Below are 8,625 nucleotides of genomic sequence, written 5' to 3'. Positions count from 1 at the left end.
ACATTTATTTATACAAAAAATGATTATCTATATGTGTTTATCCTGATTAATATTTATTTAATATCTATTCTTCTATTTGATTATGTATGGTTCATACTACCCCATAGAGTGAATTTGTGCTTATACCCAAGAAACAAGTTGTAGAGAAATGATGCCAGTATGGGTAGTAAAAAGTTTTTCCAAAATAATACTATATTTGTAAACAAATTGTGAATGTTGTTTAGGAGGGAAAGTCACTGATGATGTCTGTCCTTCTGACATTGGAATTCATGAAATATACTAAAATTATTTTTAATACAAATGCAAGTTTAGAAGTTATAGTTGTACTAATAGTGATTTCCTACACTGGCTCCTTAAACTTCATTCTGTGAGAGAACTTTCAACCTGATCTTTAAGGGAAACTTATGAAATTCCACAATTTATCCTGTGACTTTTAGGCAACAAAAATTCTATGTTTATTTTGTTCTACATGATCTCAAGTCAATGTCTAAAATTCTAAACACAATTATGAATTGATCTTATGAAGACTTCACAATTTTAAAATCAATATGGTAGGAAAAGTTAATGTAGCCTTTGAATATTAGTGGCTTATATTACCATTTTGGAAATGTGGCAAATATAACAAAACATTAAAGGACACTTAATTTTAAAATTCATAACGAAAAAGTGAAAAGAGCATATTTGTCATTATCTCTGATTAAGTAAATACTTCTTAGAACACTTGATCCTTGGACTGATAGATTATCCCATTTATATTATTCCAGCTAAGCCAAATAATATCAATTACAAAAGTTCTCAGAAATTAAATATTTTGAGATGTATCAATTTACTTACAAGAAGACCAGTTTCTTTACTTAGATGTGTGTATGCCAAAGTGATGGAACCAAATTGAACTTCTGTGATTCACCTAGGTAGGTAGTGTGTGTGCATGTTTTGGTTTGGATGTGGTTTGTTCCTTAAAGTTTGTGTGCTGGAAGATTTATCCTCCATGCAATGGTGTGGAAAGGTGATACAATCTTTAACAGGTTGGGCAAGTCAGGTACTCAGGTCGTGGAGGTCGCATCCTTGGAGAAAATAATACCTGTCTTGCAGGATTGGAATGGTTATCATGAGAATGAATGGTTGTTATAAAGTGAAACCTATGTGTTGGGGCCTCTTGTGTACAAGTGCTCGCCATAAGATGGGTGACACATTACAATGTAGCATGGGGTCCTTGCCAAATTCAGCTGCCTGATTTTGAATTCTCCTCTCTCCTTTCTGTGAAATTAATAAATCCATTTTTTAAAAGGACCCAAACTCAGGTATAATGTTAGGGCACAACAAATTAGACTTAATTTATAAGAAGGAAAATGAAGAGAGTCTGATTTAGCCAGATATTTATTAATTTTTTAAGTAGAATCAATTCTTGTGTATGTAATGCAACCTTTGAAATGACTACTAAGGATCTTAGACTCTCAAAAAAGCCTCTGTTCTTTTCTGATTGATGCCTGAAATTCTGATTTCAAGAATTTATTCATTTATATTATGATTCTGTTATAGTTCAAATTGGCAATGTAAACTAATGTTTAAAGCCATTTTACTACACTGACAAAAAATAAATGCTTTGTAGTAGATTTTGTTTGATATAGACAGTAATAATGTAGAAGCAAGTCATCTCATGGAATGGAGGAAGACCCTGACTGAAGGACAATGACGACAGCAGCACAATGAGCGATGTGGGATGAATGGTAATGGACAATAGGATTCATCTGTGAAAGAGTTTTCCCCCAAATCAATTCTTGTCAGAGCAATGAGTAAAATGGTGACACTTTGAAATCCATGAATTGCCAAGTACTGTCAAGTGTATTATTACCGCAAGCTTAATATCTGAGCACATTCACTCCCCGGCATCAACTAATCTTTGCTTAAATGTACCATAGTCAATTCTGCCTATGCAAAAGAGAATGAGGAGACACAGGAAACGGCCTCAGTAAATTAAACTGAATTGTCATCTACACTTAGCCTCTGCCATGGCATCATGATTCACATTGTCATGGCAACTAATATTTGAAAAAGAGGATGGGTCAAAACAGATATTCTTCTTTGGTTTGATTAACTGGGAGACATGGCGGGAAAAGAAAAGATGGAATTTGATATGGCTTTAATAGCTATCCTCAATTCTAATAATTTATTTTCTAAGAGATTTGCATTTTAATGAAGTGAATACCATTCACATTTACCTACAAGCAACCTAAGAATTATTTTTCTTTTAAAGAATATTTATTACATGCTAACAATTTTTCCCAGAATATAAGCTAGGCTTTGGCAACACAAAGACAAATCAGAAAAAGTTCCTAACCCCAGGAAATTCACTATGTATTATGGGAAAATAATATTTATTGTTTAGGTAATTATAATGCAATGCAAATTCATAGTCTACACACAAATTTCTACGAAAGTAAAGGAGGGTAAATTATTAATTCTCCATGAGAAATTAGACAGTCCCAAGGAAGGTATGAGATTTTATAACTGGAATTTTAATAATAAATATTGTTTTTTCAATCTGCTACAACAGCTTAACTATATGTGGTATTATCAGGAATGTTTCTAATGCTGATTACAGCATTAGACAATATAAATATATGTTGAAGGAAAGAAACTATGTGCAATTGTTTTGGAAATACAGAATGTATTGAATAGCTACTGGATTGAGAAAAATTGCAAATTAGGCAGAAATAATAAAATATAAACTCTCAGACTCTCTTTTCAGACCCCTTTATGAGTCTTTCACCAATATATATATCAAAATATACATGCTATAGAAAACTATTTTCATTATTTGATCCACAATGGCACAACCAAGTTTGGAAGCTTACACAAATATATAATCAAAGGTAAATTATTATGCTATTACAAAACATGGTTAAATTATTTTAGTTTGTTTTTAGACTTTATGGTCATACTATAGAAGAGGAAAAACAGATCATAAAAGAAAAGCATAATGTCCTGGATTTATTCTCTCTGCATCATATTGTTGATAGTTGAGTATGTGCATTTATGAAATTAAGGTTGTCAAAACCATTCTGTTTTATCAATCTAAAAAATTTCTACTTTAGCATACAAATAGGTTAGCAGGAAATCTTTTAGTCCTACATGTGTCTAGTGCATTTTTGAAAACCAGTAGGGAGAGCAAGAAAGAAAAGATAATCAGTAGCATGTGCTCAAGAGTACCATACAAAAATACTGAATGCCACATTAATTCATCATCAACAGGGCACACTAAGAATGTAAAGCATAGAAAAAAAATATATATAGACACTTTCCAAATTTTGTTGACACCTGGTTTTACATTTGTTTCTCCAAATAGTCTTTTTTAAGTAGAACAGGCAGGAAGTTTTATGCTTATTGAGTAAATAAGAAGACAAACTTATTAAGAAATAAAGTGATTTTCCTCATGAATGAGGAGCCCAGAAAGGCATATTCTTTGCACAATATCAGGTGCACAAGCATGAACAAACAAAGGGAGCTCTGTAGCGAGTTTCAGATTTAAAAATTTGAGTGCTGTGTCCATTATGAGTGAACTTTTTCTATCATATCTTCACTTTTTTGTATACTTAAAAAATTAGAGATAACTGAGTTTTTTTAATGAAAATAATTAAATAAAACAGGAAAAAGAAAAAAATAAAAAGCAAAATCTATTTAACCCAATAAACTATGTGTAAAATGTTTTCTAACAAGACATTGAATTTCAGAAATTAACCATATATTTTTGCAAAGAAGATATTACTTGTATATGTAATATGAGACCATCCAGGTAGATAAGTGGTTCAGACAATTGTTATGGGAGTTGCTTTCAGCAGTTATAATTAATCAAGCTTTCCTAAATGATGGGCAATTTGAGTTGACCTTATGGTATTGAACAAGCATAAAGAGTAGGCACAAATAAATTTATGATCAAATCAGGGATTAAACTTTTTTTGACTATTTTTTAGTATTTATTAGGCAAAAATATAGATTGTGCTGAGATTGTGGGAGGATTTGAATTGAGCAGCTCTACTCCATGAAATTTATGGACCGGTAATGCTACTCCAGTCTGTGTACAGCAGAATACATTGGAAATGGAACAAATCTTGCAAGAATTCAGACAACAGAGCTCCTGTAATAGGCTGAGAAGCAGCACAGAGATATAAGGCCTGGTGTTCAGGCTATGATAAGCATGGAGTGAGAACACAGGAGTTAAGTCAGGAATAGTTTCTCTCCTTTAAGGACGTTAATGACTAAGAGAACTGCCTTTAAGGACCCTAGCATACATAGCTTCTAAATTTACTTGCTATAAAATTTTTATCTGTAATTAATACAGAAAGAATTCTGGGAAGAAAAAAGAGGTTATTTATGATCAGGTGTTTCCCCATGGGTTTTTTCATGTTCAACTGTTCATTTGTAAAAGTGACTTCTCCGTATTGCAAACCTTTACAATTGGACAAAAGGCCACTAAGACTTCAGCATATCATACAGTAGGTTCGAAAGAATTGATAGATCACTTCTTTTGCTTTATCATTTCAAAAGTTTTTTTTTTCTTTCTATTCAATGGTTCTTCTCAAGGTTTTATAGAATTTTTTTTTTCTTTTTTTATATATCTATTCTCTATTTTTTTTTTTTCTGACAGGGGAAAAGACGTTTTAGTCAGGAAACATTAAAAGCTTCCTCTGTATAAAACATACATGTTCTTTTTCATGAGGAATTGGAGAATTGCTTTTCTAACTACAAAGCAATCTTGCATGCATTTCTCTTTATTCTTCTGAAATTGAGTCATGCAGTTATGATTAACTTTTGTAATATTCTTAATACGTATATTCTCCCATCCCCCACACCCATACAATCATGATTTCATCTTAGCAACTAAGTTTCCTTTGCATGTTACTTTATGAGTTCTAATACTTTAAAAATGTTGTTATTTGGCATATCATCTCTTTTTTGATGTTCATAAATATTGGAAGCTTAGAGTGACATGTCGGTCATAGGTATAATCTTTTAGGTTAAGAATGAACAAATTTTGAGGATCTAAGGTAAAACATGAGTAGTGTTGGTTTTATTAATTAATTTGATATTGATAACCATTATGCAATATATGCAAGCATTAAATCATCATGTTGTACAACTTGAATATATATCATTTTATTTGTTAATTAAATATTTTAAAATGAAAACAACTGGGGGCTGGGCTTGTGGCTCAGTGGTAGAGTGGTCACCTAGCATGCACGAGGCACTGGGTTCAATCCTCAGCACCACATAAATGTAAAAATAAAGATATTGTGTCCACCTAAAACTAAAAAATAAATATTAAAAAATGAAAACAATTGTTCCTCTCTGTTTCATACATAGATGCATCTTTCCTTGCAGTACCAGCTGTGTCTCCAAACTTGAGATACAATGGTGAAGTTCAGAGTAAATGAATTTGTGACTAACCACTAAATTTCAACTCTGGAAAAGTGGTTATTATTGACATCAATGATTCCTTCATTGACTTTAACTGTATGATGTAAATGTTCCAGTTCAATTCTATCCATGGCAAGTTCAAAGCTTAAAACACAAACCTTGTCATCAACAGGAAGCCCATATCTATGCTCTAAATGGCAAAATCCCAGTCCATCAGTGGGGCTAAGCTGGTGATGGATACATTGTGGAGTCCACAGGTGTCTTCACTACCATGGAGAAGGCTGGGGTTCACTTGAAGGGTGAAACCAAAAAAGTTATCATCTCTGCCTTTTCTGCTGACATTCCATGTTTGTGATGGGTATAAACTCTGAGAAGTATACCAACTTCCTCAATTTGGTCAGCAATGCCTCCTGCATCATGAATTGCTTAGTCCTAGCAGAAGTCATCCATGACAAATTTGGTATCATGAATGGACTCATAACTACAATTTCAAGCAACCATGGCTAATCAAAAGACTGTCAGTGGCCCCTCTGGGAAATTGTGGTGTGATGACCATTGGGATGCCTATAACATTATCCTTGCATGCAGTGGCATTGCCAAGGCTATGGGAGAGATTGTCTTTGAATAAAAGGCTCACTGGCATGATTGTCTGTCTCCCCAAATAATTGTGTTCTCATGAATATGACCTGGAGAAAGTCGCTAAATATGACATTGAGAATATAGTGAAATAGTCCTGGAGGGTCCTCTAAATGCTATCTTGGGATATGTGGAGGACAAGATTGTTTCCTATAACCTGAACAGTGACACGCTTCCTTTAATTTTGAGGTTGGCATTGCTCTCAATGGCCATCTTGTCAATCTCATTTCCTGATATGATAATGAATTTTTCCACAGCAACAGGGTGGTGAACCTCAAGGAATAAGATCCTGAGGAATAAGACCATTAGCAGTAGAGACCTTCAGCTGCTGGGAGTCCTGCCCCAATTCAGTTGCCCAACACACTGAGAATTCTCTTCATAGTCTCCATCCCAGACCCTCTTAAGAAGCAGAGGTGTGTCTTAAGAAGCCCTACTTTTTCACGTAGCTTATAAAATCCGCTGTACCCAGAACCTGTATACATACATGATCTAAACCTAAATATAACATAGAGAACAATTAAACTTCTAGATGAAAATATAAAGAAAAGACAAATTTCTGAAATCAATGTGGTTAGGTGGTTGTACTTGATTTAATTATAAAGGATACACAAAAAACAGTTTAGTTTTATAGTGCTGAACCACCTCTTTTCAGACTACCAAATTCATAATATATGTGGGCTTGGCTAAATTTTGCAGACTCCACAAAAAGCAGCAGAGAATTTCTGTAAATATAACACTCAAATAATTACTTCATGTACAGTATACATGTCATCACATTCCTTTGCCATTTTCATGGTGGCTTGTCTTTTCTACATTTTATTATTCATTTATGATAGCTATTATAGGCCTTTCAGATTCTATCTTGCTCTCCAGAGGAATATTTATGGCTATTATAGGGCTCTTATGAGAAGACCCAAAGATAGTTAGTGCAGAAACCTTGTGAAATGCTGCATTAGTACCGAGATAGGCAGACAGTAAAAAATCTCAAGTTGTTTCAGAACCCCTCTTGATGAAGATTAAAAGGCAAGTTACTTCTAGTAAGGTTTCCTTTTCACCCAAGAGAACCAAGTTATTTTTGACATGGAGGTTAGAAAGCATAAATTATCACAATTTTGCAAATAAGAGCTCTTTTGGAAAGGTCACCAGGAGGAAAGTGGGAAAGGATTTAGGATGTATAGCATCTACAAACAGATCTGTGAAAGCAGTTTATAAACTTATTGCAGAATTACTCACAGAAGGTACACATAGAGAGATGCAAGTTGCCTGGAACAGAAATGGCAATGTCTTAGCTAGAAAAAAAGTACACATTGCAGTCCCACGTTATCTAAACGGTGTTGTCATAGATTTTAGAACATAAATGTCTCCAGGGAAGGATAGTGGAGTGTTTCATTCAGTTTTGCATATCATGCAGCTAGAACAACATCTGATACATATTAGGTCCTCAAGCAATATCTGAAGAATGGTTACATGAATTTTTCTAAAGCTACTCATTTATTTATGTTTATTTATTATTTTACCCTGAAGGGTATTTTTGTTTTGTTTTTGATTAAGAAAGTTGATTTTTCACAAGAGTGACATAAATTTTAGTCCACAGGAAAATACCTTCTGTTCTCTTCAGTTACACGTATTTGCTATTATTCCAAAAAGTTATTAAAATTATTTATTTGTAAATGACACATTTTCATTGCTTTGTCTAAATCTCTATAACAGATTGTTAAGACGTAAAAATTAGAAATTAACTTAATTCCAGAATTTTTGCAAAGCATTGATAGGAAATATAATGTCCCACATTCCACCAGTCAAATACCTCTAATCTTTTTTTTTTTATTGATTTTAGTTTTTTAAATACATGACAGTGGAATGCATTATAATTCTTATTACATATAAAAAGCACAATTTTTCATGTCTTTGTATATAAAGTATGTTCACGCCAATTCACGTCTTTATAAATGTATGTTGTTTTTTTCTTTTTGCATTACAATTCTTATTACACATATATACCATATTTTTTCATATCTCTCATTGTATATAAAGTATGTTGACACCAATTCTTGTCTCCATACATGTGCTTTGAATAATGATGTCCATCATATTCCATCATCCTTGCTAATTCCCTGCCTCCTCCCTTTCTCTCCCTCCCCTCTTCCCTATCTAGAATTCATCTATTCCTCCCTTGTTCCCCTCCTACCCCACTATGCAAACACCTCTAATCTTGATTGAAGTAACCAAAGAGAACAAGAGGAAATACTTGAGTTATATATTAATTTGCACTTGAGTAAATAAAAGTTTTGCCTGAGGTTTTCTCCTCTACCATTTTCTTCTGAGAAGTTAGCAAGGTGAGGTAGGGTGGGATAAAGACACTTAAGTCATATATTATTTGCACATGCCACATTATCATCAAAAACATGAAAACTGGGGCTGGAGTTACAGCTCAGCGGTAGAGTGCTTGCCTCACACATGCAAGGTACTGGGTTCAATCCTCAGCACCACATAAAAATAAATAAAGGTATTGTGTCCATCTACAACTAAAAAATAAATTTAAAAAAAAACCATGAAAACTGCAGTCACTATTTT

General features: G+C 33.3%; 1 pseudogene; it reads left to right on the top strand.

The window, feature by feature from the left end:
• Positions 1–4,987: 4,987 nt before the first annotated feature.
• Positions 4,988–6,336, top strand: LOC114087259 (glyceraldehyde-3-phosphate dehydrogenase pseudogene; annotated as a pseudogene).
• The last annotated feature ends 2,289 nt before the right edge of the window (positions 6,337–8,625 follow it).

This window comes from Marmota flaviventris, chromosome 4, assembly GCF_047511675.1.
Source record: "Marmota flaviventris isolate mMarFla1 chromosome 4, mMarFla1.hap1, whole genome shotgun sequence".
Taxonomy (NCBI): domain Eukaryota; kingdom Metazoa; phylum Chordata; class Mammalia; order Rodentia; family Sciuridae; genus Marmota; species Marmota flaviventris.
Note: the sequence above shows the minus strand (reverse complement) of the source record. Positions and strands in the feature narration are given on the sequence as shown.